This window comes from Papio anubis, chromosome 10 (assembly GCF_008728515.1).
Source record: "Papio anubis isolate 15944 chromosome 10, Panubis1.0, whole genome shotgun sequence".
Classification (NCBI taxonomy): domain Eukaryota; kingdom Metazoa; phylum Chordata; class Mammalia; order Primates; family Cercopithecidae; genus Papio; species Papio anubis.
The window spans coordinates 42462123-42490015 of record NC_044985.1 but is presented as its reverse complement, the minus strand read 5'-3'; the positions used below and the strand labels follow the sequence as shown (position 1 = coordinate 42490015).

Below are 27893 nucleotides of genomic sequence, written 5' to 3'. Positions count from 1 at the left end.
AGCGCCACCGATTCAGATCACCAGAGAATCTTATGGGTGCACCTCGAAGGCAATATGACAAACAGTGTGATCAATAGTCATTTCAGGGGTTCTCCTCTACTACCAGTGTGTATTCCATGAAAATAGACATGCCAAAAAAGAAATCTTAAGCCTGTGAACCATGGAAAGGGTCAGAAAATAGCTATGGTAGCAGGCAAAAACTAGAAATGCCAAAAATTGGGCAGAAAAGAGAAAGGAGGAGGTAAAAAAAGCAGATGCAAAGAATACCTTGTATAACAGAAAACCAAACACCACATGTTCTCATTTATAAGTGGGAGCTAAATGATCAGAACACATGGACACATAGAGGGGAACAGCACACACTGGGGCCTATTGGAGGGTAGAGGATGGGAGGAGGAAGAGAATCAGGAAAAATAACTAATGAATACTAGGCTTAATACCTGAGTGATGAAATAGTAATCTATGCAACAAACTCTAATGACACACGTAACATAACAAACCTGCACATCCTGCTCATGCATCCCTGAACTTAAAAGTTAAAAAAATACCTTGTATGAAATAGAAATTGGGTAGGGGAATACAGGGCTGGGAGAGGGAGAGGAGCTGATTTCAAGAGCAAACTCACACAGATAACTGGGCCTTTTAAAATGCCAGCATTCTGTGTTTTCAAGCCAGCAGGAAATGCTTTAGAAGAGTAGCAATATCCTTTGCTGAAGCCCATTGAGTTTCAAAGTGGAAATGTCAGTAAGACTTGTGTGCCTGTGCCTCCCAAGCCAGAGGGATCTCCATGCTTTGTGTTGGGCAGTAAAAAACAGAGCTCTTAGGTCTGCAAAGAGTATTTCTTCTGAAAATAAGCCTACTGAAAATCAACTTTTATTACATTTTCTTGCACAATCCACATGCATTCTGGTTTTCTTCCTAGCATGCCAGATCCTGATTCATTAGGAGAGAAAAACAGCTCCATTGTAAGCACTCTTTTCATCGTTTTCTATCCCATGGACTCCATGTTTTGAAAGATTTTGTCAGCCAAACTACATTTCATGAGCAATTTATATTTCCACTTTTTAAAATCAAATGTATAGACCAAAGCTTTGTTTGGATGGGTATTTCTTTACTGCTGATAGAATTTCAGCAAACAACTACATGTCTGAGATAGTCTGGGAGGCAGGACTTGCAATCTGACCCTCTGACTGCCAACATAGCTGACTCTTTTTGGGTAGTTTTGCCAAAATTGAATTTGAACACCTTGAGGTGGGACAAATGCTGTCTAGTTTTCCTTTGGTGTTACTTCGGCTTCATGCATTGCGATGGAAGGTCTGGCTGCTGAGGGCTCCTGCCAGGATAAGGTATAACTTCCACAAACCTTCTGAATGAATGGAAAATAGCTCTGGATCCTGATTTCTAAGTCTCTGAGCATCCTGGAGACCCCAGAATAGAGGCCATAACTGGACATTCCAGGTAACCTATGTGGTTTCTGTCTGGTGTGATCATGTTCCAAGGCCATCTTTTTATGATTAAAATTTCTATTTTGAGGTAACTGTAGATTCACATGCAGTTGTAAGAAATAACTCAGACAGACTCCATGCACATTTTATCCAGTTTCACCCAATGGTAACATCTTGCAAAACTATAATATGCTATCACTATAGGATACTGACACTGATACAGTCAAGATACAGAACATTCCTTCAGCACTACAATCTCTTACCCTTTTGGCTTCACACACTTTCCTCCTGGCAACCTCTTTCCTAATCCCTAGCAATAACTAATCTGTTCTCCATTTCTGTAATTTTTGTCATTTCAAGAATGTTCTATAAATGGAAGCATACAGTCTGTAACTTTTTGGGATTGACTTTTTTCACTCAGCATGTTTTTCTGGAAATTCATACAGGTGGTTGCATGTATTAATAGTTCATTTCTTTTTATTACTCTGGTATAGATATTCTATAGTTTGTTTAGGAACTATTTCTAGTTTGTAGCTATTACAAATAAAGCTATACTATATACTTTATAATGTGTACTATAAACATTTGTATATAGGTTTTGGTGTGAACATAAGTCTTCATTTCCCTGGGATAAGTACCCGGGAATGTGATTGCTGGGCTGTCCAGTAGTTACATGCTTACTTTTTAAAGAAACTGCCAAACTGTTTTCTACCCCATGGCATCTTAATCACCAACTATCTCTTCAAAGGATAGGCTGTTTCTATTAACTTTTTCATACTTTGCTTATAACTTTTGTGCAACCTTTTGGCTACAATGTACTATAGCAAACTATCACTTAGGCAATAGAGAAACTCTCTTATCACATGCCTTTTGTTCTCTATTTGCTTGTTTCTTCTTTTCATCTTCTGATCTTTAGAGAGCAATAGAGATAATAACCAGCTCTACCCAGAAAGGAAATCAAAATAATCTTTTAAAAACATACTGTAATATCCGCTCCTGTTCTCACCTTGGGTTAAGCAAAAAAGGAAAAGGAAATTTGATCTGAATATTACAGGAAAAAATAGACTTTAAACTCTGCCTAAAAAATGTCACACCAATTTGATGCTGCGGTCAACATCGTGCAAAGAAAAAGTGAGTCCCTATGCAATAATCTTAGTTGCTTGTCTTTTCTTAATGAAACATGTTTTTAAAATTACTCTAGTATTAAATATACACTGCACCTTTGTTGAAAGGTACAGTGCTTTGAAAGTACACTGCTCATTGCTGAAATCCTGCCAGAATTAAAAAATGAGGCAGAAGAATAGCATTTTGGGTAAGGCATTGATCACAAGAGGAAGGAAAATAGTGAGTAGTAATAATAGTAACAATATGGAAGTAGAATGATGGACCCTCAGGGCAAGAAGAGCCAAGTAGAGGTCAATTAGGCCATCTGACTCCTTTAACTGTGTTTTGGACGACAGTATTATTCTGCAACACAGTGCCTCCATATTTCTTTTCCATAAGTGCATACAAGATGGACACAATTCAGTAGTCCCCGTTATCCTGGGGGAATATGCTCCAAGGTCTCGAGTAGATGTCTGAAACCTTGGACTGTACTGAACCCTACCTACATCTACTATGTTTAAAAAAATACATACCTGCGATAAAGTTTAATTTATAAATTAGGTACAGTAAGAGATGAACAACAATAACTAATAATAAAATAGAACAATTATAATATTGCACCAGCATCACCACTTTTATGTTTTGGGCCATTACTAAGTACAATAAGGGTTCCTTGAATACAAGCACTGTGATAACATGACAACCAAGAGGGCTACTAAGTGACTGATAGACAACTGGCCACTTGAATACAGCGTGGAGATGCTGGACAAAGGGAGGTTGCATGTCCCAAGTGGGATGAAGTGGGATGGCGAGAGATTTCATCACGCTACTCAGAATGGGGCACAATTTAACATTTATGAATTGTTTATTTCTGGAATTTTCCATTTAATATTTTCAGACTGCAGTTGACCGAGAGTAACTGAAACCATAGAAAGTGAAACCATGGATAAGGAAGGGACTTCTGTACCATCTGTTCTAAAAATATAACTAAAAGTTCAAAGCTTCAATTACAAGAAAAGCCCATTCTTGTTGGGGCTTAACTCTGTAAACCTGAGCATAGTAATTTAAGAGACAGGATTGCACATCGGTTTTGATGTCTGAGGGAGCTGGATTTGAATACTGTCTTCACCTCTTCTTAGCTAGCTGTAATTGTTGTGAGATGATTCTCCGTCGGTTTCTCACATTTCTGCACGTCTTGTGTCAGCTTTTGTATCAGAGAATCTATTCAAGGATGTTTTTATAGTGAATAGTCTTCGAAGATACAGTGTCTCCTTCCAGGTCAGTGAGCAGATGTGTTTGCCATTCTAGATCATAAAATTAATGGCATCTTTGGGGAAAAAAGTTGGGTGAGTTTACTAGCAGCCCTCTTGCAAGACTGGAAGTTTCCTAACCTTGGAGTTCCTTAGCTCTCAGGTCCACTGCGTGTGTGTCATCCACCTGGACTGATCCCCACAACTTCGCGGGACTTGGAAGGTAAGGGGAACTTGAGTGACTAACCGTCCCAGTTTGCACGGGACTTTCAATGTTAAGTTGAAACAGTCCTGGGCAAAATGATCACTTTAGATGGGAAACCGATGAGTACCTGATGCTTACACAGCTGTCTGCTATGTCATGAAAATGAAGTCCTTTGTCTCTGAGCCAGGAATCATATGTCTTTTGTGAGCACACATGAAACTGGCAGCCTAACTCATTAGTTTGCAAGTAGGGTAAAGTCTCGGACACCTCACAGTTCTTGATAGTGAGAGATGTTTGGCAAGTCCTTCCCTAAGCCTCCATTTTCTTTACTGTAAAATGCAGATGTCAACATCCACCTCAGAGAGTTGTAAGAAATGTACTGGCCGGGCGCGATGGCTCACGCCTGGAATCCCAGCACTTCGGGAGGCCGAGGCAGGCAGATCACGAGGTCAGGAGATTGAGACCATCCTGGCTAAAACAGTGAAACCCCGTCTCTACTTAAAAAAAAAAATACAAAAAATTAGCCGGGCATGGTGGCGGGCGCCTGTAGTCCCAGCTACTCAGGAGGCTGAGGCAGGAGAATGGCATGAACCCTGGAGGCAGAGCTTGCAGTGAGCAGAGATCGCGCCACTGCATTCAAGCCTGGGCGACAGAGGGAGACTCCATCTCAAAAAAAAAAAAAAAAAAAAAAAAAAAAAGAGAAAAACAAAAGAAAAGAAATGTACCAGTTTTTCAGAGTCCTCTGCCCAGGACATAAGTCTTCAACAGATATTGACAGTTTGTAACTATAATTCTTATTAGATATAATTGTTCTAATTCAATCATCTAACTGGTTGGGTTGGGTGTGGTTTGTATATTTGTATATTTGTATCTTCTTCTCCGTGTCTTTACATAATGGAATGTGTCAGATTTTAAATGCCCAATTATTTTTAATCATTTTTATTACCAAGATCAGAGTGATTCATAGCTGAGTCTAGTTACTGATTAAAATGTCCTTCAACTGGATGATTCAGTAACCTTATATAGCTGATGCACTTTTTGTAAAGCTCTTTGTAATCTGGTAAAAACAATGTCTAATGGTGTTTAATGAATGACCTTTGACCCCCTTCCTTAAAGATCTCCAGGAAATCAAGTTCCAGGTAACACTCTTGAGAGATTATCTGCATGGAGTAATATGGAAGCATTTTGCTTTGATCGTATAAAATAAATGTCATATACATATTCGTTCATCTCAGCTGCCATGGCAAACAAAGTTGGAAAATAGCATTCCCGTTTTTCTTTGTATTTCCAAAGATTTTCTGTATTTTTGTTGTTGTTGATATGTGATATATTTATGGCTCTTTTTTCTAACAGTCAGAGACAATTTTCTTTTTTCTTTTTATATACAGAGTCTTTCTCTGTTGCCCAGGCTAGAGTGTAGTGGCACGATCATGATTCACTGTAACCTCGAACTCCTGGGCTCAAGAGATCCTCCCACCTCAGCCTCCTGAGTAGCTGGGACTGCAGGTGCATGTTACCATGGCTGGCTTATTCTTGTTTTTCTTTGTGGAGATGGGGTCTCAATATGTTGCCCAGGCTGGCTTCCAACTCCTGGCCTCAAGTGATCCTCCCACCTCAGCTTCCCAAAGTGCTGGGATTACAGGCTTGAGCTACTGCACCCAGTCGACAATTTTCTTCAGAAGAAAAAGAATCCCAGTTTTTCTTGATTTGGAGGATTCAGAATAACAAACATCTGGGCAGTCTTTTGCTCATTTGGAGACATGGATAATGCTCATATTTTGTGTGACAAAGGAATATAACATTCCTTTCATGGTTACCAAAAAAGCATATTTAAACTGAATGTGGTTATGGGATGATTTGAAACCGTCTAGGAAAATGTATCCCGTTTGGGACACTATGATTATACCTTAACCAGTTCATTTCATGTGCAAGACAAGAGCGACAAACAGAAATGAAAACCCAGGGCCTCTGCCTCTACTCAGATGTCATAAAGACTGGGTAGAGTTCACACACTATTCTATTTCTGTTCTCAACTACTGATTTCCATTTCACTCGCAGGCTCAGTTCACTTCTGGTTGTTTTGCAAATGTAACATGAAACTCAGTAAATTCACTCCAAGGCCATCTGACTTTATCTTTTCTGCACTGGCAACTGCCTTGGTAGTTTCCTTGGATCAAACATGAGGATTTATGGCTTGATGTTTGTTTGTAGGAAATAGAAAACAATCAGAAACGTTGCCTAAAGGAGCCAATTCTTGGTGTGATGTAACCATATGAACATGGGCATCCCTCTCTGACCAAGGTTGGAAATCCTCCAACAGCCTCAAGTGTTCTATTAATTTCTGTAAGGAAACTAGACCCATCATTAATGGCCACTAATGTACATTTTGATTTTTTTATCTTATTTATTTTTTATGATGGAGGTAAAATTGACATACTATAAGCACATTTTTATATTTGAAGAACTGTTTGTTCCCATTTTCCTTTCGAATCCAGTGGCTCTGCCCTGAGCCAGGAACTCCTTTCTCCATCTCCTAATGGCTCAAGCTCTGAACATGCCTTTCTTCACCCCAAGGTCTTATCTTTAGACAGTGTCCCCTTTATTCTGTAGGCCCAAGGCTCTATGGCTTTGTCTTACTCCTGTGCTATTAAGGAGATGTCTGTTGGCAGCTCTCCTGGCAGTCCTATAGCCTACTGCCCCATGACTCCATCAGGCTTTCATTTACCCTCCACCCTTCCTTCAGGACAGGCCTCCATCTCTCCCCAACAGGGTTGCAGTTCTGCAATTCTGCCCTAGGTTTGTTTATTTATTTATTTTTATTTTTATATAGTTTTTGCCTCAGCTGAGTGCTTTCCACGGCCTTGGGAGACAGCTTTGGACGAGTGGTGACCTCTGCTGAACTCTGGCCTTTGGCCCAGGTCATGCTCTGTGGCTTTGCCTCCTGCTGCAGCCTTGCTATTGGTCCCTATATTCCTTTTCTCGGGCTGCTATAATAAAGTACCACAAACTGGGTGGTTTAAATGACAGAAATTTGGCCGGGCATGGTGGCTCACGCCTGTAATCTCAGCACTTTGGGAGGCTAAGGTGGGTGGATGGCTTGAGGCCGGTAGTTCGAGACCAGCCTGGTCAACATGGCAAAAACTCATCTCTACTAAAAATACAAAAATTAGCTGGGCGTGGTGAGGCACACCTGCAGTCCCAGGTACTCAGGAGGCCAAGGCATGAGAATCGCTTGAACCTGGGAGGTGGAGGTTGCAGTGAGCCGAGATCACACCACTGCACTACGCCTGGGCAACAGAGCAAGACCTCGTCTCAGAAAAAAAAAAAAAAGGAAGAAAGACAGGAATAATCATCAATCAACAAACCCTATTTCCAAATAAAGTCATGTTCATAGGTACTAGAGGTTAGGACTTCAATATCTTTTGGGGCAACACAATCCAACCCAGAACAGTCCCATTGCTTTCACTCTGCTTTCAGTGAAGGACCAGAAAAGAGCCCATCACGAAACTGATCTGAGACTCAGGCCATGGTGTGAGCCCAGGCAGTTGGCTCAGGGGCAGTGAAGGCTAAACTCCAACTAGGCCCCCCTCCAAGCCACGCCCCCTGAGCCTTCAACCACAATGTATGACACATCCCATGAGGCTTCAACCACCCAAAATGAATTTTTTGTTTTTGTTTTTATTGTCTTTTTTGTTTTCTAATTTGCACCAAGGTGCTCTACAAGCTGGCTGAAGTCTCATAAGGTGAACATCTGGTTTATTCATGGATATCTGCTATGCTGAACACAGATTTTTTTTTCCAATTTAGGCTTGTGATCCTGTATAAGCTCTATAGTTTGTCTTGCTTTAAAAATGAGTTTAGCCTTCTTTTAGCAGAAACAGCATAACAATTAGAATTTTTATCATCAGTCCAAAATTTGTTTTTCTGTAAAAACTGTCAAGGTTCAGAAGAAGGCAGCATAACAAGCCTATGTTGTGTGTTGGATGAACTAGGATCCACACAGTGAGGCAGCCTGGCTTCCTGCCTCCCCTCCATTCGGCCTTCACGTGTGCCTCACAGACTCAGCATATGAAAAGCTGGAAGAAACAATGATCGCTATTTTCTCACAGCAGCCAACTGTAGAATGAAAATGGAGATCTGGACTTGCTTATTATTTGCAAAATTCCAGACATATTTCGCTAGTAGTTTGTAATTAAAACAGAAAATACCATCCACCACAGTGCAAACCTCCTCTCGCAGCAGCATGATTGAGCACTGAAACATCTGAATCACTTTTAAATCTAGTCATTGTCCATTCAATTCGTTGGACCACAGTAGCCCAGGCTCAGCTTTCTAATTCTGGAGTTTGGCAAACATGGACAGGATCTCGGTTGTTCACTGGGGATGGGAGTGCCAGCTTTGGAGAGACCAGCCTGAACAGCATCTGTCTCTCCATTTAGTGCTGACGCTGTGCTCAGCCTTCCCATGGATTTATTTGCCTGGGCATCTTTGCCAAACGAGTCGGGTACATCTGAATGGGGACCATGTTTCCTTGCCTACAACCTCTCTGGAGAGCTCGCAGGTACAGGACTCTGAGATAATGACCTAATTGCTCAGTATAAGCCATAAAGAAAGCTATAGTATATCTGAATCTACTGTGGGGATAGATTTAGGAGTAGATTAATAATTTTTGTCAGCATATACTGCTTTTCTAAGTAAAGTCTGAGCATGTCCCCTAATATTTTTAGATAAAATAAAGGATTTTTACATTCCTTTTTCTTCTTTATCTATAGTGATGGTTTACTGCTGTGCAGAAGAGCCTGAGTTTTGCTCATTAACTCATATGTTCATACAAATATTATAATAAAATATTCCCAGGGGGTTAAATCAGAGACCGAGGAGCTCCAATGTGAATGGTAGATAGGGCTTCTTAGAAGCAAAATGAGAGTGAATGTCTAAGAGACCTGTGAAAATGACCTTGGGAAGGGATATCCCGGGAGGTCCACTTTGTAGTTGTCCTGTAACAAAAAGAAGCAGGGGCTGTGAAAAGCCTCTCAGGGCCGGTGCTGGCTGCAGCAGAGTCAGGGCCTCAGGGCAGTAGAGGTCGCCCAGGCAGAGACCAGGTTTAGGACTTGCAGCGTTGGCCACTGGGATAGGGGTGGGAGGGTGAGGGAATGGGGAGGCATTTGTTGCAGGTAGGGAGATAGAGATGGGAGCAGTATGGTGGGGGCAGGGGAAAGGGATGGGTGAGATGCTGTAGTTCTCAAGGGCACAGCAGCAGTCCCCACTGCCATATCACTTCTGCCCTGTGGTTTCTGAGTATTGTCCCAAATGCCAGCCTCCGAGCATGGTTCTCCAGCTCTCTTGGCAATTTTGGACGAGCCTCTCTCAATCCTCTTAATAAATCCCTTTTCTGCCTAAATTAACCAGAGTCAGTGTCTGTCACTTGCAGCTAAGACCCTAACTGATTTGGGTATTCCGCTAGGGAAGCCAGAACTTGCAGCTAGGCAGCTGGACTACAGAGCCCACACTCCTAAGCCCTGCAGGAGCCACTTCTACCATGGGCCAGTCACTGTGCCAGGCACCAGGCCCGGGGCCTTGCTGAGGGGAACCATACAGATGATTGTCCAAAATGGAACACTTTTGTGAATGAAAAAGGATTCCCTTTATAATTATGCCAGGACTGTTCTGAGCTTCCTACCTGCATGTCCTACTGAGGAATTACGGCTTTTTCCTTATGCTGTAGAGGTTAATGGGATCTGCTGAAAATTATATGTATAGTTTAGGGCCCAGAACAAAGGGTCAGACTCAACTCTATTTCAATTCTCCAACTGCAGTGGTTAATTTTATGTGTCAACTTGGCTGGGTTAAGGGATGTCCAGATAGCTGGTAAAACATTATTTCTGGGTGTGTTTGTGAGGGTGCCCTGGGAGAGATGAGCATTTGAATTGGTGGACTGAGAAAAGATCGGCCCCTTATCAACGTGTGTTGGCATCACCCATCTGTTGAGGGCCTGACTAGAATGAAGAGGTGGAGGAAGAATGAAGTTGCTCTCTTCTGGAGCTGGGATGCTTCTCTTCTCCGGCCTCAGTCATTGGAGATTCTGGTTCGTGGGCCTTTGGGGTTGGAGATGCTGGTTCGTGGGTCTTTGGGGCCTTATATAAGTTCTTTCTCCCTGCTTGCCAGTTCTCAGGCCTTTATATTTGGACTGAATTACATCACTGGCTTTTCTGTTCCTCAGCTCTAGGTGGCAGATCTTGGGACTTCTCTGCTTCCATAACTGCATAAGCCAATTTCTATAATAAATCCCTTATCCATATATATATTTATCCTATTGGTTCCATTTCTCTAGAGAACTATGACTAATACACCAAGATAAAGTCAGTACTGTCTATTCTGCTAAATGTCTGTTTAATTTCTTTACCAGCAAATATGGAAATCCTAAAGAGTAGACTTTTCTAGAAGGATAATACCTACCTGCCTTTAAGTGAATATGCAAAAGTATTCTAGATAATGCTCACCAGGGACAGTAAGTTTAAGAAAAAAATGAAGCAAAAAGGAAAGAACTGCATTATTTTTAAGGAGTCCATGAAATTAACAAACCATGAAATGAATTGGTAATTGAGGATATACCTGAGATAAGGTTAGTGGTTCCATGGAAATCCATAGGGCAGAAGCATACAGAGATGTTTTATTCTTTCAGCTTTTCCTTTGAGCAGGGTCTTCCGTTTGTTTGAAAGAAATACATATGAGAAGCTGCAGAAAAGAGTGAGGCCCCAAAGGACAGTCAGGCCACAAAAGAGAATGGGTAAACTGCCTTCCAAAGAGGGTTTCTGTCAATTGATAGGCCCCAAGCATCTTAAAGAGTTTGGATATGCAGGCATGGGCTATGCAAAAATGGGCTTGAAGCTGGAGCAGAGCTTAAAGGCTCTGTACAGATCAGGGAGTAGGAAGTACAGAAGGAGAATAAGAGAGGGAGAAGCCAGAGGGACTGGGAACCATATGGAGAAGTCTTGGAGAAAAAAGCTTTCCTACATCAATTCTGTTGGGAGCAAGACTAGCGGGGGCCTTTAAGAGAAGAGAAGTATCTAATGTGCTGCCTGATTTGACCTCTCTTTGTTATCCACAGAGCTTCAGTAAAAACCAGAAAAATGAAATCCAAATGCTAGGAGTAATGAGTTTCTTGTGAGAGTCAGCGTTCTGCCTTCAAGTTGGCGTGGGACCAGGATGTAGTTAACGCACTGGGGTGAAGGGGTGGCTGACCCAGTCAGTGGGCATCTTCCTTTATAAAAATGTGCTTATTTTTTTTACAGGATACAAAATTATGGCTAGATAAGAGGAATAATAATTTCCAGTGTTTCATACCACTGTAGAATTACTATAGTTAATGATAATACATAGAAGCAAGTAGCTGGAAGGAGGATATTGAATGTTGCCAACATTGAAACAATGTTGGATAAATGTTTGCAATGGTGGATATGCTAAGTACCCTGATGAGATCACTGTACATTACACATATTGAAACATCACGATGTACCCCATGAATATGTACAATTATTGTTGATTAAAAATAAATACATATATAAATAAAAATGTTTAAAAATTTTTAAATGTGCTTATTTTGAAACTTGGTAAGGAGTCAGGAGAGGGAGGGAGGAAAGAAACATCAGTGGACTAAGGAGACCATAACTCTGGGAGAGCTGACATTGATGAGATAAGGAACAATATGGAGAAAGATAAAAAGGGTTAGAATTCCAGAGGGAATTTGAGAAGGGAGCTCTGTCAAGATTTTAGCTCAAGTACAGACATGGAGTGACAGCATGGTGAGAAGGAGGACAGGTGATGCAGACATCCCTGTATCACTGAGGCTTAAATAGCTCGCACCACAAGTTGTAGAGAAACATGGTTAAGAGGCTCAGCTAGGCAAAACACTTGGAATGCCTGGGGACAAGTTTAAGCAATGTTGGTGAAGATAACCCTACTGAGCTTTGGTGAAACCGTGGGCTTTGTTCACCCATCTGCCTTTATTTTTCTTTCTCCAAATATTGCCTATTATTTCTCCAATTATGCCTGGTAGATTAAGCAGGTGGCTGTACATAGTGGAAGAGGGCACACTTGTGACTTTTCTCCTGCTCCTTCCTCTATTCACTTCCAATTTCTGTCCCTCCTCCAGAGCAGAGTGCAAACATTTTTTTAATCATGAAGATTGTTGAATATCAGAAATATCCAGGCCAAGCATGGTGGCTCATGCCTGTAATCCCAGGACTTTGGGAGGCTGAGGTGAGTGGATCACTTGAGGTCAGGAGTTCAAGACCAGCCTGACCAACATGGCAAAACCCCATCCTACTAAAAATATAAAAATCAGCTGGGTGTGGTGGTGAACACCTACAGTCCCAACTACTTGACTTGGGAGGCTGAGGCATGAGAATTGCTTAAACCTGGGAGGTGGAGGTTGCAGTGAGCCAAGATTGCACCATTGCACTCCAGCCTAGGTGACAGAGCGTGACACTGTCTAAAAAATATTTAAAAAAAAAAATCCAGGAAAATTGTAAGAGCATTTATTTCTACTGATTAAAAAATACATATAGTCAAAAATATTGCAAATGCAATAACATTTCAATGGAATATTTATCTTATTAATTTTAACAGCATCTATAAACAGTTGGAAATATACGTGTATTTGTTAGGATTAGACTAACTGTAACAGAGATCTGAAAAATAGTGGCTTAAACAATGTAGAATTTATTTCTCTATCACATGAAATGTGGTGTAAGGCTCCACAATCACTGGCAACCCAGGCTACTTCCAGCTTTTGACTGCATAGTCACCAGAGTGTGGCTCTTGTCATCACTATCCAAGATAGAAGTCTATCTAACATTTCCACATCTCGAGAAGTAGGGTGAAGGAAAGAGGAAGAGAAGGAGCCAAGGGCACACATCTCAGTTGTCTCTTAAGGAAATTTCTGGAAATTTCTATGTTATCTGTTTCCTGTTACATCCCATTGGCCAGAGCTTAGTCATACCTTACATCTAGCTGCAAGGGAGGCTGGGAAATTGAGTCTTTATTCCTGGCTGTCATGTGCACAGATAAATAGTGGGCACTGAAGAAGAGAAAATTTAGAATGTGCTTATTTTGAAATTTAGCAGGGATTATTAGGGGTAACTAGCATTTTCTGCCCCAATAGATATGTGTCATTTGCCTACAGCCACATGTCAATTTAGTCCAGGGTTGGGACTAGATAGAAGCTAGTTCTTCTAGATTTCCGGCTGCCTTCTGTCCCATAACATTTTTATTCTCACTCCTTATCTTGTCCACTGAATAGCGTACATATCTTTACCATGGGTAGATGCCTCTCTAGCTTTCTTAAATCATTTCCCTTGTGTGTGTGTGTGACATTCTGGTAATATTTAATATATGTGATGCTGTGTATGAGTCTTCTTGCCACACTTAATCCGACATAGCATAATACTCTCAAGTCACCATAGATGAGATATTTGAGGCACCTAAGAAAGTGCAGAGAAAGCAAGGAGCAAACAAGAATTGGTTGCAGCTCATGGAGTAATTCTCGAGATAATCAGGGGAAGCTGCCTTTGGCAGAGACTGAGATGAGACCCTTGAGGGTATGTAAGAGGGCGAAATATATGAATAATAAAGGAAGTTTTAGTGCTTGGGTGGTCTCCTGTGTAATATACTTTCAGAAGGTGAAAAAATATTTATGATTTTTGACTATGTTGTTGCTGTACACAGCTCAACACTAAATATGGGAGTTTTATCATTTGAACAGGGCATAATAACCATGGCTTTCAATTTCTTTTTCCTTTGTGCACTATTTTGAAGTAACAAGTAAAAGTGGGGTATCAACATTTGCAGAAATTTGACACATCCTACTCAACACTGTATCTTAACTTCCAAATCTTGCACAAATTCTTCTTTTGGCCAACTCTATCTCACCTTTGAAATTAAAATATGTATATATAAAACTAATAACTTTTTAGCCCTTTTACAAGGCCAGACTCTCATTTTTGATCACAGCAAAAGAATGAATGCATAGCTATAATTGGATAGATGTGGATATAGGTGAAGTTTAGCTTTGTATGCCTTTCTTCAGAAACAGGAACTGTGGAGCCAACTCTCGATTCTGGTGTGAAATCTCTTTGGCTGATTGACTGCTCCCAGCATGATGAGGCAAAGGAATCAGCTTGGGTGTAATCAGGGAAGTGGAATTACTAGGCGTATTATAGAGGAAAGGATTCATTACACAATTGTGGGAGAAGCTGGGGAAGTAAGGCCTGAAAGGAGGAATTGGAAGATCAGAGAAAAGTTGCTAATCTGCCCCCAAGACGGGCAATTTGGAACTTGTCAGGGAATCTGGGAAGCCAGATACAGTCAGTTGTCAGAGTTGGACCCTGAGGGAAAGCTGGTTGAAAGGTGTGATCTCTGCATAGCAATTGCTTCTGAGGGTCTGTAGCCAGGAATCCGGTGGTGGGCTGTCAGACGCGGTTGGTCAGCAGTGTTGGCAGTCAGCAAAAGCTGAACACAGAGCAGGAGAGAGCAAGGAGAAGCTACAAGCTGCCGCCTACTCTCCATCTATCTGTCACCTTCAGAGAATAATGGCTATTGCTTTACTCCTGCCTTACGAATCTTGCACAAATTCTTCTTTTGGCCAACTCTCTCAGAACCATATGGGAGTTCTGGGAAATGTAGTTCTAGATTGACCCAGCTGACACAGTACACATTCCCATAGTAAAATAGCCAAAGAAAGGAAAATCATTGTTTGTACATTTTAAGGAAAATTCCAATATTAATGAGCCCCAGTTCACCTGATTCTTATATTCACATGTACGAAAATGAAAAACTCATAGAAAATTTGCCAGTTGCAAAAAATTGTACAAGGTTTATATTTTATAAATATGAAATTGCTGTAAAATTTTGCCCTTAAAATTCCCATTATAGATACAGTTTTGGTTTCTAGTAGGTAGAGGGGAAAACTGTCCAGGAGAATTAGTTGAAATATTGAATGCTTTCCTGAGTTTGACAGAGTATTAAGAACAGAGGGCTATACTCTGTGGACCATAAAGTGTCCCACGCCATTTACAAAGGCGATTTATCCCAGTAACAATTTTACTAATGGTTTCACACTTGGTGCTTATTAATGCTCATTACAGATTATTTCCCTTAGCTCCATTACACTTTAATCTCCGCTGTTTTCTGGCACATTAACAGTATGGCAGACCCCCAAAGGAAGGCTGGTCACAGACCCAATGTTATGCAAAAAATAATTTGGCCAGCGAATTGGATGGATCAGAAAACTCAAGTAGGATCTTATTCTCCTCAGAAGACTCCAGGAGGCTGTGGAATCTCAAGTGCGGATAGCCGTGTCTTCTTTAGAGAGTAGAGGCCTCAGAAAAGCGTTGGGTGGAGAGCTGCCAGAGAAGAGGCCTCTTGAGTCTGGTTTTTTTGGAAACTAACATAATATTCAAAAGTATATGCCACTGTTTCAACCTTGATACTTTATCCATTCCCTCCCAGGCTCTGACTAGGTTGGGAGACATCAAGAGGTTGTGTCTCTTCCTCCAAAAGCTTCCATGAGCCATCTGCAGGGCTGGCCCATGGCCAACGCGTGCAGGAGGATGACAATGCCTTCTCTGCTGCCTCTCCTTCCACTCTCTTTGGCCCTTTAGACAGTTGCTCTCCTGGTGCTAGGTGTCCTCATGAAGACTTTGTTTTGTTTTTGTTTTGAGACACAGGACTCTCACTCTGTTGCCCAGGTTGGAGTTCAGTGGCATGATCTCAGCTCACTGCAACCCCCGCCTCCTGGGTTCAGGTAATTCTCCTGCCTCAGCCTCCCCAGTAGCTGGGGGTACAGGTGCGCACCACCGCACCTGGCTAATTTTTGCATTTTTAGTAGAGATGGAGATTCACCATGTTGACCAGACACACCTGGATAATTTTTGCATTTTTAGTAGAGATGGGGCTTCACCATGTTGGCCAGGCTGGTCTTGAACTCCTGACCTCAGGTGATCCACCCACCTCGGCCTCCCAAAATACTGGGATTACAGGCATGAGCCTTGTAGGCTGGTCCTCATGAAGACTTTGTTTGCCCAAGGTCATTTTCAGTATTGTTCACTCCTTAGGCCAGCTTTCATTGGCCAGTGCCTTACTTCAGACTTTCCATTGTCTCTGCTCCTGTAAAAATGTTCCATTGCAGTGTCCCTCTGAGACCTTCCCTCAGCTACTATCACAATCCTGCTAATGGCTCCAACAATGCTCAGTCAATAAAAGCCTCCTTAATGGTAGCAATTGGGTGTGTCCGGCTTCCCAGGTTTCCCTGCCAGTTCCACATTAAACAATCTGATACGATGACAGTTTGGGCAAGCCTTTGGAAGTTTCCACTGGCCACCTACTCCACCTGCAAGTAGGGTAAATTACACACATCAATGTCTGTTTGGTTAGTTGTTAATGCAATTGATGGCTAGTGATTGCTCCAACTCAAACTTCATACATGTTTTGCATCTGTTAGGTACTTAATAAATGCCTGTTGGCTGAAGTAGTTTTGAATAGTCTTTGTTCAAAGATTTTACTCTCTAAATTACAGAGACAAGTGGGACATCAATATTCCAGGAAAGAGTTAGCAGGAGTTTCAGAGGAAGAGTGGTAATTATGGATGGCAGGGTTGGGTGTGTGGCCAGGCGAGCAGAATCCCTAGCAAGGATATCTGAGGCTCTAGGCCAGGGTAGTCAACATATTTCAGCATGTGGCAAGATTTGGAAAAGGAGGTGAGTCACTGTTGGGGTCTATCACGGAAAAGGTCCAACTGCAAATGTCCAAACAAAAGAACTAACTGAGACCAACTCAGCCAGTGCCTACAGGGATTCAGACCACTCCTATAAGCATGTCCTTTTTCAGCAAGTCTTGGGTCTCTGGATTCCTTTCACGGGTCCTGTCAGGGTCTCAGTCCTACAGGGTTTAGACCCTGCTGCTCAGGGCTAGGAGGTTTAGACCCTTCTACTATGTTTCTATGGATTTGACCACTCTAGACCTCACGTGGCCAGGTACCTCACATAAGTGGAATCATAAAATATTTCTCTCTTTGTGACTGGCTTATTTCACTTAGCATAACGTCTTCAGATTCACCCATGTTGTGGCATGTGTCAGAATTTCCTTTCTTTTCAAGGCTAATATTCCATTGCATGAATAGATCACATTTTTTTTTTATTCTTTCTTCCGTTGATGGACACTTGGGTTGTTTTCACGTTTTGGCAATTGTGAACAATGCTGCAATATTGTGAGTGTGCAAATATCCCTTTGAGTCCTGCTTTTACTTCTTTTGGGTGTATATACACAAGTGGAGTTGCTGGATTATATGGCAATTCTATGTTTAAATTTTTGAGGAATTCCACACTATTTTCCCTGTGTGACTGCATCATTATGCATTCCCACCAGCAGTGCACAAGGGTTCTGATTTATTCACATTCTCAGTTACAGTCTTTATTGATGTACCTTAAATGTGACACAGGTTAATTTAGCTTACATGCTTACCTGTTTTAATTTTTTTGACACAGGGTTTTATTCTGTCACCCAGGCTGGAGGGTGGTGGTGTGATCATAGCTCCCTGCAGCCTCAACCTCCAGGGCTCAAACAATCCTCCTGTCTCAGCCTCCCAAGTAGCTGGGACTACAGGCATGCACCATTATGCCCAGTTAATTTTTAAATTTGTTTATTTTTAGTAGATACAAGCTCTCACTATGTTGCCCAGGCTGATCTCAAACTCTTGAGCTCAAGGAATCTTCCTGCCTCAGCCTTCCAAAGTGCTGGGATTACAGGTATGAGCCACCATGCACGGCCTTACCTGGCATTTTTGACAGCACATGTACCTTACAAAGATTTTGTAAGCTTGCCTTTGAGTGTGGGGGATTTGAATTGTGATAGCTGTACTGTAACATGAATGGATGGACTGAACTTGTTTTTGGTGGTCTATACTCTGTTTCCTTGGTAATACCTGTGAATCGTGTCCTGGTAGCCAAATATAACTCAGCTTTGCTCCTGGAAAATGAAAACATGTTTTAAAAACTTGCTGGATTAGAAATTTCTAACCTCTCTTTAGAGATGTTATTGTCCACTTCACTCCAGACTGTTTGCAGCATACCTTGGGTCTAAGCAACATAAACTACTCATAAAAGCCTTCTGTTACCACGACCTGGCCAGAAACTCATGGATTTTAAGCAAATATGTATACAAAAATAAAATCTTCTTTAAAAAAGTGGGAGGACAAGGACAATGTAGAGTGGCAGTGTGCGAAGGGTAGACTTGCCTTTCGATGGGGGTGGTGGCAGGTGGTGGTGATGGGGGGTGGGCAGAGAGAGGAAGCTTCCCCCACTTCCTCCCTACAAGTCTCCCCTGCCTAGGGCAGGCAGGGCTCTTGTGGCACAGCTGTTGGAGAAGTCACAGGATGTGGCTGCCTGCCACTGATGTCCGCATTTTCAATTTGCTGTTATTTAAAGAGCATCAAAAATCCAACATGGAGTATGTTGTTTTTCAAACTGAATTTTATGTTTGTTTGTTTTACTTAATTTCTTGCTTAAATTTTCTAAATGGGAATCCTTTACCTCTGCCTTTAGGAGACGTTTTCTGAGCCAGTTATTCCTGAATCTTCCTGGCTTTTTTTTTTTCTGAGGAGGCTCTCAGGATTTATGCTCCTGATGGCATTTCCCAGCTTGGCAGAGAGGGCACCTCAACCAGTCAGGAACCCACCTCTCACCCAGGGAAAGAAGCCAGCTCAACACAGGGATCCACCTTGCCTTCAACCCTGGGACAAGCCAGTTTTAGAGCTGATCGCTGACCCAGTTACCGATTCCACGCTAGCTTAGTGTGGGTGTGATAAACTGGGTTAGTCTGGGCAACGAGTGTCGCATCCCCATGAACGTGAAGGTAGTAATCCAAGGCCTGGTCTTGTTTCACAAGCGTCTTTGCAGCCAGTGACTCTCCTATTCACCATTGTGGAGCCTCCTTTCTCCTACACACATTCTCCAGACAGGTTCTTACCTGACCTGGGATGGCTGGAAGGGAGGGAAGGGGGAGGGAGGGACTCTGCCTTCAGGAGGCCGCACTCTTGCTCAGTCAGTCTTCAAGAACTTGTGCTGACTTGGTTAGGAGGCATCTACTTGCAATTACACGCTGTTAAGCAATGCATGTCCACACACAGACCTTAGAAATTTATTATTGGGCTGCCCTTCCCTGATTGATCAAAATGTCTGGTGCCTTTTGAAAAATATTTACTTGAAAATTAACAAGTTTCTTGTAAAAAAAAAAAAAAAAAAAGCAAACGCAAACAATAGAGAAAGGTGAAATGTAGAAGCTCCCCATTCTCCCTCCTCATACCAGCTCCCCAGTGCCGGGTGTGTATCCTTTCAGAGAAGTTCTACGTATGCACAGGCGTACACACACACATCTTCACATACACTTAGAAAAAAATCCCAAATAGATCATATTATGCATACAGGTATACCATGTGCCTTTATCAAGTATCATATCAGTTAGATCTTTCTATGTTAATTCAGTTTTGTTTCATTTTTAAAGAAAAAGTATAACAAGAAAAGTCATCGGCTTTCTAATAGGTACATATTCAGATGAGGTTCTGTGGCTCCACTAAGCCAAGTTTAGCTGAGAATCATTGGTACAACTGACCCCAGGCTGCCAGCTCCCCAGCCACTGCTGCCTCCTCTCACCTCACACCCCAGCCCCCAAGCATGTGCCCACAACAAGGACTGTGGCATCTTATCAGGTACCCATGGAGGTGCAGGCACGAACTCCTGGCAAGGGAGAGTCAGCACGTGGCCAGTTTGGCAGGGAAATGAAAAGCCCGGAAGGCCTCCTGGCTCAGTAGTTACCCTGGGTTTGGCAGAAGTACTTCAAACGCTGTCTGGTTTAGTGGATGCTGATGCCATTTCTCCGTATGAACGGTCCAGCATTGGTTGCCAGGCAGAATCTCCAACAGCCTATGATTTGTTGGTGGCCCAGACATGCTAAGGGGGTCAAATAGCTGGAGTCTTGTTTTTTTTTTTTTGGTTTTTTTTTTTTGTTTTTTTTTTAACCCTACACTGTGGTGTGGAGGCATTTTGCCAATTCTATTTTAGGGGTGTAGGGAATGTGGAGGTAGGTAGGGGAGCTTTGCTCTTGTATGTAACAATTGTAAAGGAACTTGAGTCTGACATATTCCTTTGGAAAGTCATAATTTGAACAATTTCTAGTATTTCGGAGGTTAATTCTCTTGACTAACACTGTCTCTTGTAAACTGCATCTCTGTGATGGTGACTTCTAGACCTTCCTATCTTTTGCCCCAGCCATTCTTAAATTCCTGACCTGTCAGACCTACTTCGTTTTCTGGATTCCCAGTCCCCTCAAATCTAATATGTTCAAAAGTACGACTATTATCTTCACCTAGTTCTTATTTCCACCCATTTTATCACCTAAGAGAGAAACTGCTAAAACATTCTTAGTTCTTCCCTTTCCTTCCTAATTGTTGGATAAGTCCTATTGATTCTAGCTCAGAAATGCCTTTCAAAGTTGCTCCTTTTTTTCTATCCCCTCTGCTACTGCCTCTGTTGACTGAAATCATTTCCCAATAAATGTTTATCAACACTACCACATACCAAAGACACTCCTACCATCCAAGATTCATCATTTAATGATCCCATTTAACCTCCAGAGGGATTGTATTAAATTACAAACCTGCTTGTAACTCTTCTCTGCTCAGAAAGCTATATTAACTCCTTGCTGCCTAGGATTCAATCCAACTCCTTGGCTGGACTCGATCTTTTCATGTCATTCACTCCGTCCTGCAGTCTTGCTCCCCACCATTCCCCTTAATCTCACCCTCTGGTGGGGTTCCAGTGCCCCTGCCAGGCCACAAGCCCTGACTGTTTCACAAATCCTTGTTTTTACATATGCTGATTCCTCATATGGAACTTCTTTTTAAGATTCTGCCCAAAATACTAACTCCTTTCTTCGGCCTTTTCCTGCCCTCTGTATTTTCACAACACTTTGCTCAGTGCTTCAGCAGGTACTTATCACCCTGTATTGCATGGTTTGTTAATATCTTGGACTATGCGGTAGCCCGTTTCCAGACTGTTAGTAACCAGAAGGAAGGGAGGGCATCTTCTTCATGTCGGTATCCCTCACATTCAGCTTGATGCCTGGCACATAAAACTAAAATAGGTGGGTATCAGATTTGTCAACTTCTGGGCCACACATCCACCCCTGTGGATAGGTAGGTGTGCAACACTGATCCAGCATTGTGAATGACTATCCCTGTAGGAATGAAATAGGATGGGGGCAGTTCTCCAGCAGGAGGAGGAGTGCTGGGCAGACAAAGCATCAGATGTCCACTCCAGTTGCATGTTTGTGTTAGGATAGTAGTTCACTTTACTTGTCATTAAAAAAAAAAAAAAAAATCATTCAGTTTGCCTGTTAGCTCTTATGAGTGTATAGCTGAAGTTTGTGAGTGGCCCATTTTATCACACTGAAAGCATAATAGAGGTTAAAGACAGTAGGTATTTGTCTTAGTTCACTTTCTGTAGCTATAACTGAATACCACAGATGGGGTAATTTATTTAGCTCATGGTTCGAGAGGCTGGGAAGTCTAAGATCATGGTGCTGGCATCTTATGAGGACCTTCTTGCTGCATCATAACAAGGCAGAGGGTATCACATTGTAAGATAGAGCAAGTGTGCTCACTCAGGCCAATCTCTCTTCTTCTAAAGCCACCAGGTCCATCATGGGGGCCCCACTCTGATGACCTTATCTAATTTTCATTACCTTTCAAAGGCTCCAACTCCAATCAACATACGAATTTGTAATTTATGCTTCCAACACAGGCTGGGTGAGGTGGCTTAGGCCTGCAATGCCAGTATTTGGGAGGCCAGGGTGGGTGGTTCACTTGAGCCCAGGAGTTTGAGATCAGCCTGGAAACATGGTGAAACCCCATCTCCATCCAAAATACAAAAAATTAGTCAGGCATGATTGCATACACCTATAGACCCCACTACTTGGAAGGCTGAGGTGGGAGGATCACCTGAGCACAAGAGGTCAAGGTTGCAGTGAGCCATGGTTGCACCACTGCACTCCGGCCTGGGTGACAGAGTGAAATAAATAAAATAATAAAATTTCAAAATAAATAAAATATAATAAAGTTTCTAATGCATGAAATTTGGGGGACACATTTAACCACAGCAGTATTCTAGGACAATGCTTCTCAAACTATGTGCACATAAATCCACCTGTTAAAGTGCAGGTTCTCATTAGGTTGGGTGGCACCTAAAATTCTGCCTTTCTTACAAGCTTGTACTAATCTACTTGGGCTGCCAGAACAAAATACCACAGACTGGGTGGCTTAAACAACAGAAACTTATTTTCTCACATTTCTAGAGGCTGGAAGTCTAAGATCAAGGTTGTTTTCTGGCCTCTCTTCCTGACTTGCAGTTGGCCACTATGTCCTCACATGTCCTTTCTTCTGTATATTCAAGGAAAAAAAGAGAGCTCTCTGATGTCTCTTCCCTTTCTTATAAGGGCACCTGTCCTATTGGATTGTGGCCTCATCCTTGTGACCTCATTTAACCTTAATTATCACCTTAAAGGCTCTACCTCCAAATACAGTCACACCAGGGAAACACAATGTAGTCCATAACCAAGCTTAAAGTTGAATCTGTGTACTGCAACATCAGCACCACCTGCCTGGCCAGCAGTGCTAAAGTGAGCTAGAGGCAGGTCTAGAGCTTTGAGGCAGCAAGAACCAGCCGGAGCTGGGGGCCCCACACTGTGAGGATCCGGAAGGAGTGTGGTTGACTCTCTTAAGATTCTCTGGGTACTGTTCTCTGAGTAGGTCTTCTTTGAATATTAAGACAAAAAGTGTCTTTAATTTGGTGACTAGTAGTTTTTTGTTTTGTTTTCTGAGATGGAGTCTCACTCTGTTACCCAGGCTGGAGTGCAGTGGTGTGATCTTGGCTCACTGCAACCTCCGCCTTTCAGGTTCAAGCGATTCTCCTGTCTCAGTCTCCTGAGTAGCTGGGATGCCCACTACTCGGGATGCCCACCACCACGCCCAGCTAATTTTTGTATTTTTAGTAGATATGGGGTTTCGCCATTTTGGCCAGGCTGGTCTTGAACTCCCAACCTCAGGTAATCTGCCCACGTTGGCCTCCCAAAGTGCTGGGATTTCAGGTGTGAGCCACCATGCCCAGTCAGTCGTTCAGTTATTTTTCAAGTTGGTTTGAAAGTTTCATTTTATAATAGCCTTTCTTTCATTTTGAGAATGTGTGATAACAATAAAGGCTGAGAACCTGTGCACGGAGTGTACCTTAAAGGGCTGAGAAGGTTCCCCAACACAGATGACTGCACCCTGCCCTGTGGAGAAGGCCAGGGCTTTGATTCTTCGTTTTTCAAGGAGTGATGGTCCTAGAATGGAGAGTGTCAGAGAAAAATCTTGGCCCTGGCCTCAGGTGGTGCCTGGTCTGCTCTGTGGGGTTCTAGGGTAGCCTCCTGGCTGGCAACTCCTCTCCCCACTCGGCTGGTTATCCAAGCAATTGAAACTGACTTTCACAGGACATACAGACTTAATGAAGATATATCTGTGAACTATGTGCCATCTAATTCTCTACCCCTCGGTAGAGCCCTCTCCAACCCCAAGTCCGTCATGTGCCCCCGCATCCAGCCCATGGGATTACTTGCAGCAGCTCGAGTTGCCCAATTCAGGCTGTGTTCCTCTTACTCACGATGCTGTCTCTGACTCAAATGCCCTCCCCTAGGCCATCTGTCAAGGTCCTGCTGTCCTCCTGCTCCCACATACCTCTTGAGTGAAGCTCTACTTTAAAAAAAAGTTACTGAGGTGAAATTCACATAACAAAATTAACCACTCTAGACTGAACAATGCCATGGCATTTAGTACATTCACAGTGTTATGCAACCACCATCTCTGTTTAGTTCCAAAACACTCCCATCATCCCAAAATAGAGCCCCACAGTCATTAAGGAGTTACCCCCCACAACACTCTCCCCAGTCCCTGGCAACCATCAATCCACATTCTGTCTCTATGGATTTGCATAATCTGCATAATTCATATACATGGGGTTACACGATATGTGACCTTTTGAGTCTAGCTTCTCTCACTTAGCGTAACAGTCCACAGGTTCATGCAAGTTGTAGTGTGTATCAGTACTTCAGTTTTTTGTTGTTGTTGTTTTTGAGACGGAGTCTTGCTCTGTCGCCCAGCCTGGAGTGCGGTGGCATAATCTCGGCTCACTGCAAGCTCTGCCTCCTGGGTTCACACCATTCTCCTGCCTCAGCCTCCCAAGTAGCTGGGACTACAGGCGCCCGCCACCATACCCGGCTAATTTTTTGTATTTTTAGTAGAGACGGGGTTTCACTGTTAGCCAGGATGGTCTCGATCTCCTGACCTCGTGATCCGCCCACCTCAGCCTCCCAAAGTGCTGGGATTACATGTGTGAGAGTACTTCAGTTCTTTTTACGGCTGTATAATACTCCATTGTATGTGTGTAGACACAATTTCTTTACCTCTTCATTCGTTGACAGACATTTGGGCTGTTTCTACCTTTTGACTCTTGTGAATAATGCCGCTATGAATATTTGTGTACAAGGATTTGTCTGAGCACCTGTTTCCAATTCTTTTGGGTATACGTGCTGGGTCATGTGGTAATTCTGTATTTAACTTTTTGAGGAACCGTCACACTGCTTTCCATAGCATCTGAGTCATTTTTCACTCACACTGGCAATATATGAGGGTTACAACTCCTCCACAGCCTTGTTATCTGAAGCTTTGCATTTTGGAGGGGGTGCATTTTTTCTACTTATTTTGTAATTATTAAGTAAAAAGTAGTTTGGTCCTTTCAGCCGAACTTGTCAATCAAGCTTAGAAAACATACAGGATACATTTTGGTGAGCAGAAAGTCTGATTTAATTAATTTAACTAATTAAAAAGGATTTAACACTGTTTTTCCAATTATTTCATTTACTACAATTTGTACTGAAGCTTTACTTTTTAAACCCTGCAGTAACTTCCTTTGGTGCCCAACTCTGACTCTCTCCACACCCAAACCTAACCCATCCCTGCAGCCTACCTCTTATCATGCTATATTGTGATTCTCTGTTCATGTGTCTCTTTGTGTTAGACTTGGCAGTTGCAGACTGGCATTACTTGTGGGCAGAGAGCCTCTGGTACCTGCAGAATGTGGACTGGCCACCTCACAGGTGGGCAACGGGTGTCCAGGAATGTGTTACTAGGAGGGCACAGGGGCGCCCCCTTGTGGCAAGCAGGAATAAGCTTACACATTCTCTCACCTTCGCTGGCCCTGACACTAGCATAACACACTTTATTGACTTTACAGCGATGAAACGAAGATAAATGAGACACCAGATGGGCAAGCATGCTGAGCTCTTTGGAGAAAAGAGGCTGTGTAAGTCCAAGTCTTTCTTTTATCGAAGAAACAAGGCAAATGACTCCAAATTGTCTTTATTGTGCCTGCAAAAAAAACCAGTCCGGATCATGGAAATGGCATTCGGTGGCATCCGAATGGAATTCTCATGCAATAAATACAAGACTTATGGGCAAGCTGTGAGTCTGGGGTGCTGCACTGTCATCTAGTGATGAGGTGAGAATGTGCCCCTGCATGACTAAGCCCTTCCTTTTCATTTGTTGTCTGTCGCTAGGAGCATATGAATCCTTCCTGCTGCCCACATGAGAACATTTGTCACTTCCCGTTTATCAAAAGACACCAAAAAGGTGCTAAGCCCCAGCAAGGCACAGATAAATACAATCTCATCCTACTGTCGATGTGTCCACATAGCAGATGCCACATGCTTTGAAGCTACATACCTGGAATATTTTGGAAGAAAGAAGTCTCAGTGGGAAGGAATATAAAATTTGCTCGCAGGCACACATGAAAGATATGGGGCAGAGCAGTTATAGTTTCTTTATTTGGGTTTTATTTGGTCAGTTGGGTCCCATCCTTAGACAAAAAGCTAAATATTTTTCAGATGTGTTGGCAGTTTTAGGGCTGTTATAACATTGACTTTTCTAGTACCAATAGATGGGCAGTACATTAAGTCAGAGAGAAGCATTTGACTATGAGCTTTTCTCAACTGAAGTTACAATAGTTTCCCTTTATCTGTGGGTGATACATTTCAAGACTCCCAGTGGATGCCTGAACCATATATATATTATGTCTTTTGCTATATATATGTACCTATGATAAAGTTTAATGTATAAACTAGGCACGGTAAGAGATGAACAATAATAACTAACAATAAAATAGAACAGGCCAGGCACGGTGGCTTACACCTGTAATCCCAGCACTTTGGGAGGCCAAGGTGGGTGGATCACCTCTCTACTAAAAATACAAAAATCAGCCAGGCCTGGTGGCATGCTCCTGTAGTCCCAGCTACTCGAGAGGCTGAGGCAGGAGAATCTCTTGAGCCTGGGAGGCAGAGGTTGCAGTGAGCCGAGATGGCGCCACTGCACTCCAGCATGGGCAACAAGAGTGAAACTCTGTCTCAAAAAAAAAAGAGAAAAGAAAAATTACAACAATATGCCAACATCACTACCCTTGTGCTTTGGGGCCATTATTGAGTAAAATAAGGCTTCCTTGAACACATGCAGTGCAATAGTGGGACAGCCAATCTACTAAGAGGAAGCCAATCTACTAAGTGACTAACTTAGAAGTGTGAACAGCATGGATATGGTGGACAAAGAGATGATTCATGTCCTGGGTAGGATAGAGCAGGATTGAGCAAGATTTCATCACGCTACTCAGAATGGCACACAATTTAAAACATATGAATTATTTCTGGAATGTTCCACTTCATATTTTCAGACCCTAGTTGACTGTGGGTAACTGAAACCATGGAAAGCAAAGCTGCAGATAAGGGGAGACTACTATATTTCATCATTTAAAAAAAAAAACCACAACACAATAAAAATAGGCTTTTTGTATGGGTGAGGCAGCATAACATGTGAGACGAATATGGGATCTGCAGTGAAAGACCTGAGTTTGAGTCTTATCTCTGCTACTCATTTGTCGAGTTCCAACAGACAAGTCTCTGAACCTCGGATTGCTCATCTGGGTCTGTCTTCTCTGTTTGTCCTCCCTTCCCATCTCTTGGAAAATTTAGATAACTAAACCCAAAGGAGTTTCTGCAGCTTATTTCACTGTTTGAAGATCACAGGTTCTGTCCCTGATCCCCAGTCATATTCTTCATTTCTGAGTTGGTATGGGCCTTTATCAAGCTATCTTATTGTTGTTATTATTACACGAATGTTGGCATTCAGACTGGAGTTGCTGTTAAGTTTGCTTGTTGTCCCTGAAAACCCAAGCCTGAACATCTATTTTAGCCATGTTTATGGCTGTGTAACCTTGGTAGCTAGGGTTCCCCTCCCCAAAAGAGATCTGGTTCACCACGGTCCCACCCAGTCATTGTCTCATTCCTTGCATGCTAGCTGTGACCTGGGGCTTCCCTCTTTGTACTGCTCTAGGCCACCCCACTCCTGCGCTCATGTGCTATTTTCACCCTTGCATCAGCCCTGACACAGAGCTCAGCTCCTCTTCGTGGTGCTCAAAAGGATCCCTCATGCACTGGTGGGCAGTAGACACGAATGTGAAGACTTGATAGGGGTTATGGTGGGGCCGGAACTGGGAGAGCTCACACATGGGAAGTGGGCATCCTTCCCTCATCCGGCTTTCTTACTTTCTCTTTCATTTTCATCTTCCCTTTCTCAGGCAGCAATTTAAAAAACAAACCCTAGGACGGGTACAGGGGCTCACGCCTGTAATCCTAGCACTTTGGGAGGCCAAGGCGGGTGGATCACCTGAGGTCAGGAGTTTGAGACTAGCCTGGCCAACATGG

The 27893-nt window shown here is 42.6% G+C and overlaps 1 long non-coding RNA gene across 1 annotated transcript in view; it reads left to right on the top strand.

Annotated features, from left to right (window-relative positions):
* Positions 1-1383: 1383 nt before the first annotated feature.
* Positions 1384-27893, top strand: part of LOC103876271 — a 41041-nt gene continuing 14531 nt past the window's right edge. The window contains exons 1-2 of the long non-coding RNA XR_635444.4: positions 1384-4022; positions 25379-25447. This is a non-coding gene — a long non-coding RNA (uncharacterized LOC103876271). The remainder of the gene's footprint in view (positions 4023-25378; positions 25448-27893) is intronic.